Below are 8049 nucleotides of genomic sequence, written 5' to 3' on the forward strand. Positions count from 1 at the left end.
TTGATCGATACGGGCGCCGCCATTTCTGTAATTAGTTCTGATATATGTTCTCGTCTTCGCAAGGTGCGCACCCCTTACAGTGGTCCTTCTCTCCGTGCTGCCAATGATGAATCAATGCGTCCTTCCGGATTGCGTACGGCACGAGTCACTATCGACGGCATCCTGCACTACATAGTATTTGCTGTGCTTCCCTCCTGTGCTTATCCCCTCATCCTCGGCTGGGACTTCCTCCACTCTGCGCAAGCTGTAATTACCTGGTGTCCCCCTACTCTACAAGCTTCTGAACCCGACCTTTCTGCCGTTTCTGTCCTGCCTTCTCATCATCTGGTTACCACCGCTGATCATGTACTTTACCCCGGCTGCGAAGATGTCCTCTCTGTTGCTTCTGCCCACGTCAACGCTGGGGACGTTTTCGTCACACCAAGCCCCCGTCTTTTCTCAAGGGGCATCTTTCTCGTCGCGTCCCTGCTCCGCTTCACCAATGGGTCTTCACTACTGACTGCCTTCAACACTACGCCGGAACCCATTCTTCTGCGTCAAGGCACAGCCATCGCTTCTGTGGATACCACTCAACCTGTAGCCGTTCTTTCCTCTGCCCCATCAAGCTTCGCTCTTTTGACCCCTGCTTCTGCCTCTGCATCTATTTCAGCTGCTATCAGCCCCGGTCTCACCCCGACTCAAAAAGATGAATTGCTTGCCGTCTTGACCAAGCATGCCGCTTCCTTCGATACCCAGGCAACAACCTTGAGCCAAACCACCGCAGCTAAGCATCGCATCTACACAGATGGTTCGGGCATCATTCACCGTCGCCCGTATCGTGTGTCTTCTAGTGAGCGCAAGGTTATTCAAGATAACGTAGCCGACATGCTCAAGCCCCACATTATGCGCCCTTCTTCGAGTCCTTGGTCTTCGCCTGTTGTGCTGGTTCAAAAGAAGGATGGCTCAGTACGCTTTTGTGTTGACTATCGCGCCCTTAACAAGATCACTAGAAAAGATGTTTATCCGCTGCCTCGGATTGATGACGCCCTCGACTGTCTCCAAGGTGCACAATTTTTCTCTAGTCTCGACCTAAGATCCGGATACTGGCAAATACCGATGCATGAGGCTGACAAGGAAAAAACTGCTTTCGCCACTCCCGACGGATTATACGAATTCAACGTTATGCCGTTCGGCCTATGCAATGCTCCGGCCACGTTCGAGCGCATGATGGACACCGTCTTCCGAGGCCTGAAGTGGAAAACGTGCCTATGCTACCTCGACGACACAGTCATTTTTTCTTCGACTTTTTCTGAACACCTTGTTCGTCTCGATGAAGTATTAAGCGCACTTTCTGAGGCCGGCCTTCAGTTAAACACCAAGAAATGTTGCTTTGCTTCCACTTCTATCAAGGTACTCGGTCAGTCGTTAGCCAGAAGGGTGTAAAGCCTGATCCCGAGAAAGTGGCTGCAGTTTTGCATTTTCCTCGCCCATCGCGCGTCAAAGACCTGCGCAGTTTTCTGGGGCTAGCGTCATACTTCCGGCGCATCATACGCAACTTTGCCTCTATTGCGGCCCCTTTGCATAAGCTCCACTGCGCTGACCAGCCGTTTGTTTGGTCTGAAGCCTGTGAGGTCGCTTTTACTACCTTAAAGAAGGCTCTCACATCTGATCCGATACTGGCACATTTCGACGACAATGCTCCAACGATTTTACACACGGACGCCAGTGGACACGGCATTGGTGCAGTTCTTCTGCAGCGGCAGCACTCTTCGTGCGAGCAAGTCATCGCCTACGCCAGTCGTACACTGACTGCAGCGGAGCAGAACTACACGATAACTGAGCAAGAGTGCCTCGCTGTTGTCTGGGCCATTCAGAAATTTCGCCCTTATTTGTACGGCCGTCAGTTCACAGTTGTCACTGACCATCATGCCCTGTGCTGGTTGTCCTCGCAGAAAAACTTGTCCGGCCGCCTCGGCCGCTGGATTCTCCGTCTCCAGGAATATGACTTTACCGTCACCTATAAATCGGTCAAGAAACACCAGGACGCCGACGCGCTATCTCGTTGTCCCCTCGCCCAGACCCAACCTCCGCGCATGTCCTCCGCATCCTCAAACTGCCAAACTACCCCTTCGACGGCTATCTCAACCTTGACCGCCGCACCCATTGACTTGATGCCAGCTCCCAGTCTTGGCGATCTCGCCTCAGCGCAGTGGGCCGACCCTTACTGCCGGACTCTTATCGACCGTCTGAGCGGTGCTACGCGGCCACCGAATGCCCGCCTACGTCGCCAACTTAACTCTTTCAAGCTAGTCGACAACATCCTTCTTTGGCACAATTACAGCCCCTTCGGTGACTCATGGGTGCCTGTCGTACCCCGTTCTCTTCGCCGAGAAGTTTTGCAGGCCTCTCATGATGACCCCCCGGCTGGCCACTTAGGCTTTCAGAAAACTTATGACCGCATCAAGCGCCGTTTCTTTTGGCCTGGCCTCTCAACCGCTGTTGGAAAATATATTGTGTCTTGCATCTCTTGCCAACGTCGTAAATGGAGCACGTCTGCCCCTGCGGGCCTTCTACAGCCTCTCCCCTGTCCTTTCTCCCCTTTTGAAGTCGTTGGGATTGGCCTCTACGGTCCCTTACCATTAACACCAACGGGCAACCGTTGGATCGTCACTGCCATCGACCACTTAACTAGATACGCTGAAACGGCCCCTGTTCCTTCCGGCTCTGCTTCAGAGATCGCCCACTTCTTCCTGAACGCCATCCTTCTGCGCCATGGAGCTCCTCGTGTCCTTATTAGTGACCGCGGCAAGTCCTTCCTCTCCAGCATCCTTGCCGAAGTTCTTCACGCCTCCAGAACCGTGCACAAAACCTCTTCAGCTTATCACCCTCAGACCAACGGGCTCACAGAGCGCTTTCATCGCACGCTGTCCGATATGCTAGCCACGTACATCCAGCCCGACCACACCAACTGGGACACCATGCTTCCCTTCGTTACCTTTGCATACAATAGTGCCGTGCAAAGAACCACCAACTTCTCCCCATTCTTCCTTGTGTATGGACGTCAACCTACCTTCACCCTCGAAGCGTCTTTCTTCTCCGCCCCCTCAACCTCTTCCAGACTCTCTCACGAACAGTTTACTTCTCGTATTACCTACTGCCGTGCCATTGCCCGCCTGAATATCGACGCCTCCCAAGCCTCCCGGAAAAGCACCTATGATCTTTCCCACCGTTCCATATTCTTTCTCCCTGGTGATGAGGTACTGCTGTGGACTCCAGTGCGTACCCCGGGATTGTGTGAAAAATTTTTGAGCCGTTATATTGGTCCGTATACTGTACTCGAACAAACGTCCCCGGTGAACTATCGCGTTGCCCCTGTTCATCCTGTTAATGATCGTCGTTGCCGAGGTGCCGAGATTGCTCATGTTTCCCGCCTCAAACCCTTCGCCCGTCGCCCTACTGTGCCCTAATCTGCGCCCAGGCCGGTCGCTTTCGTACGCGAGGGGAGAAAGTGTAAGCACAACATGCGACCTTCGTCTTCATCTGTACAATATCCATCATCATCGCTCAAAGCACAACATGCGACCTTCGTCTTCATCTGTACATATCCATCATCATCGCTCAAAGCACAACATGCGACCTTCGTCTTCATCTGTACAATATCCATCATCATCGCTCAAAGCACAACATGCGACCTTCGTCTTCATCTGTACATATCCATCACCATCGCTCATCTTCTTCTTCGAAGGGTTGGTCGCCATACTTGTGGGTGCCATTAAAGCTCGCTCCATCCTGCGCTCTGTCTCCCGTCTCACAATATAAACAACAATACTGAATGAAAGTTTACCGGAGCACCAATGAACAAATACTAGGTTGAGGTTTTGTAGAAAATATTCAATGTATGCCGTAAATTCATAAAGAGGTCGTTCATTCATTGAAGATCAAGGAGAAACTTCAAAATAAACTCGTGATTTTCGTAAAATAGCTGTCTTCTATCGGCCGTTTAACACGTTCTTTTTCACTCTTGAAAAAACGAAACTGCCAACGTGTCTTGCTTTTGCGGCTAGTTATTACAAATTTGCTCTCCAACACCATTGCTGCCACAATTAATTAGTATATAACGCATTTCTAAAACGCAGCTGCATTCTGGACTAAAAATGTTCTATTTAATTTATCGAGCAATTGTTGGGTGAATAGGAAATAAAAGAGCCACTTGCAGGCAATAACTTCCACAAAAGGAGTAAGGGAGAGGTCCCAACCATGCCATTCCCGCATCCCCGACCCGATCCGGGAGGACTGGGAGGCGATCCTGCTCGGCTGCCACGACTTACAGGTAGAGATGTAAAATTTCAAGAAATTTTGGATGGCATGAAAAAAACCATTTTTTTCAAGGTTTTTTTCATGAAAAATTGGAAATTTTCCAAACGTGTCAAAAACAGATTTATTTGCAACAGCACAACGATCAATAATAATGCTCCGAAGTTCAGTCGAATATGCAGTTATAGATGTGATATTGTGAAACGAACTTCTTGTTCTATTGCACCGAGAAGATAAATAATGATTTGCACTTCAGGCGAATATGGGGGTAAAAATATCATATTTGTAGAACGAACTTCTTGTTCCATTGCACCGAGAAAGGGAACGTGAAAACTGATCTATAAGTCACTCCATATCGTACTCACTGTCGCAGGATGCGGCACTACGCGCAGCAGCATGGATTGAAGTCGTGTCCACAGCTAGATTCGACTGCACATACACAATTCTAACGTGTTCCCCTGAAAGCCTGTTGAGAATCCTTGTTCGCACGTTTCCGAAACGTGACCAGTTTCGTTCGCAGCTGGCCGTTGATTGTGGCATCTGCAGCAGTCGGCAAGCCAGAAGAGTTAGCGGCTGTTTGGTGCAAAGGCCTTGCCACCAGGTAGATGGGGCCACATGCTTCGCGGAGTTCCAGACCCCTGTCCTAGATCTAATACCTGCAGATGTCCTGTACTCTGCTACGCTGGAAGTCAGAAAGCTAGGCTTGTATTTGGCTAAAACCGCTTACGTGCACAGCAGCCTATTTTATTTATGCCATGTGTGTCGAGCTGTAGAATTTGCAGCCATTTTGTTCTACTTCAGCCGTGAGTTCAAGTATTAGTGTGTTTTTAAGTCAAGCCTGGATCTTATATGTGACCTGGCTTTCAACCCGCTTACTCGCAGCACGAACGTTTTAAAAGCCCTACCTGGCACCGGCGATGACGACTGCTCTCCTATCGTTCAACGATGCATATTGTAATGGTTTTCAAAGCAAAAACAAAAACCTAAACTGAAAGCAAGCATTTTTAAAACCTTGAAATTGCATTGTGAAATTTACGATGTTTTTTTCCATTTTTTCTCGTCTGAAAAAAACGAAAAAAAACGGTTTTTTTCCAAAATTGCAGTGTTTTTTTCAGGCCTTCACATCTCTACTTACAGGCCCAACAGGCCTTACAGGCTCAGTGGCCGCCGCGCCCGGGCGGCGGCCACTGAGGCCCCAACCTAGGGAGCTCCACCTACTGCTTGTAAGGATCGGTCCGTTACGGGCTGATCCAGGCATACCTCCTGTCCCTTCTAAATAAATGTTTTCATCATGACCTCCAAAACTGATGCTTTACAAAGCGACCGCTTTTCGTCGTTCGCAGTTGCAGTCGTCTGTGTTGGCGCTTTTACGCAAGACTAGTTCACATCTGAAACAGCACCCTCAACCTTCAACTTCGCATTTGTAAGTAGAGCCAATTAAGCGGTGCAGGCCGGGTAAGTTCACAAAGGGTAAGGTGTCACCGGGGATTTCTATCCTATCGCCGCGAACGATCGATCCTTCCTGTTGTTTTAATGCCTTGCCCATTGAGTGGCGTGGTTGAATGTGTCACCATTGGGTGTGGACAGGAATTCTGGAGAGGTAGTGTTTTCCGTCGTGCAGTAATAATCTACGGTTTTTATTTGTTAATAATAATTAATAAGTATACAAAAATAAATGAAACAAATGTGCACCAAACAAATTCTTATGTTATCTAAAAATGATTGAATTGAATTCTTAAGTGACCCAAATACTAAATAAGGTAATTAAATAATAAGGCAATATTTTCACTAGATGCTTCTAGTAATTCACGAAACTGGTTAATTGCAGGTAATTCCTCCAGAATACTTAACGAAACAACAATGATGAAAGAAATTGATTCATTATTAAAACAAGTGATTATAATTGCACAATAAATTAATAATATATAATAATTATTGGTCACTGATATGTGATAAATTAACGCAATGTCGTTTACTAATCGATTGATTTAAATAATGAAACAAATTTAAACAAATACAATTAATTAGTAATTAGATTACCTCTTAAGAGAGGGGGTGACCAAAGTCGAAATGCTTCCGTATTTGCGCTCGTAAGGGGTCTCAAGTGTACCTTTAATTTTCTTCAGTCTACTTCTCCAACGTGCCTACCTCATTGCATCAAACTTCATCTGCATTATACAACTCTTTCCAGCTGCTTAGAATAGTCGGCAAAGCACACGACTTTAAGCGAATGCGTCTTGTGAAGGAAGCCCACAACCCAAGCAAGTCGCTATCCAATCTTTAGGCAGCAGCCGCACTGCTTCAGTGATGGCTCAAACTGCCCAGCGATGAAGCAATTCAACGAGCAACTCAACACAACTTACGTGCGCTGGATGTATGTATGTATGTATGTATGTATGTATGTATGTATGTATGTATGTATGTATGTATGTATGTATGTATGTATGTATGTATGGATGGATGGATGGATGGATGGATGGATGGATGGATGGATGGATGGATGGATGGATGGATGGATGGATGGATGGATGGATGGATGGATGGATGGATGGATGGATGGATGGATGGATGGATGGATGGATGGATGGACGGACGGACGGACGGAGGGACGGACGGATTTGATGGAGGGATGGACGGATTGGATGGAGGGATGGACGGATGGAGTGATGGACGGATGGACGGATGGACGGAGGGATGGATGGACGGATGGACGGATGGGTGGACGGATGGATGGATGGACGGATGGATGGACGGATGGATGGATGGATGGATGGATGGATGGATGGATGGATGGATGGATGGATGGATGGATGGATGGATGGATGGATGGATGGATGGATGGATGGATGGATGGATGGATGGATGGATGGATGGATGGATAGGAGTGCCCTCTTTGAAACGGGGTGGTGGCAATTGCCACCATGCTGAACTTTTGTTTCTTTATTATTTTTTTGTTTACTGTGTTGGCAATTCTCATTAAGACTTTCCATCATCTTTACCTACGGTTTCCTACAATTCTAACCTTATGCCACATCTCTGCTTTTCAGCCACCAATCCTCCAATCGCTTTTTGCTAACTTCCACGCAGATTTATCTGCATGAACATTGTTATCTTCAAACCCTAGGGCCTCAGGAAGAGTGACTGTGCCTGCATTGACATCCGCATGGATACCATCACATTTTAGTATGAGGTGTTCATTTGTTTCCACAGATCTACCACACACTGCCCATGTGTCATCTTCTTCGTTAAATTTTTTTTTGTAGCTGCACGTTCTAAGACACCCTGACCTAGCTTCAAAAAGTAGGGCACTGCCTCTTGAGTTATCATAGAAAAATTCTTTCCTGATCTGCCTTTTCCAGTATCGAAACAGTTCTACACTATGTTTCTTTTCCATTTCGATATGTTTCTTTTCCATGGTTTCGCTAATGCGAAACCATGGCGCCATCTGCTGGGCGGGCGTCGATTATTGAGAGTGCTGCTTTCAGTGGGTGCCTCATGATGGCGCTATGACATGCTAACCAAGAAGTAAATTTGCCGTAAATGTACTTTTCTACTTCGTTACTTTTTATATCTGTACTTTATATGCTCGTAACAGCTCATTTACCCTTCTACGAAAAATGTGCATTCTTTAGACGCACCTTTATTCAGCTGCTAACGTCGAACTAGTGAAGGACATTGACATCACACCCTACAGTATCCTTTTTTTTTGCCTGCGGAGAAAAACTGTGTATGGTCTATTTATGTTGCTGGGGCTTT

Source organism: Amblyomma mixtum, chromosome 9 (assembly GCF_055824585.1).
Source record: "Amblyomma mixtum isolate Tamu chromosome 9, ASM5582458v1, whole genome shotgun sequence".
Classification (NCBI taxonomy): Eukaryota; Metazoa; Arthropoda; class Arachnida; order Ixodida; family Ixodidae; genus Amblyomma; species Amblyomma mixtum.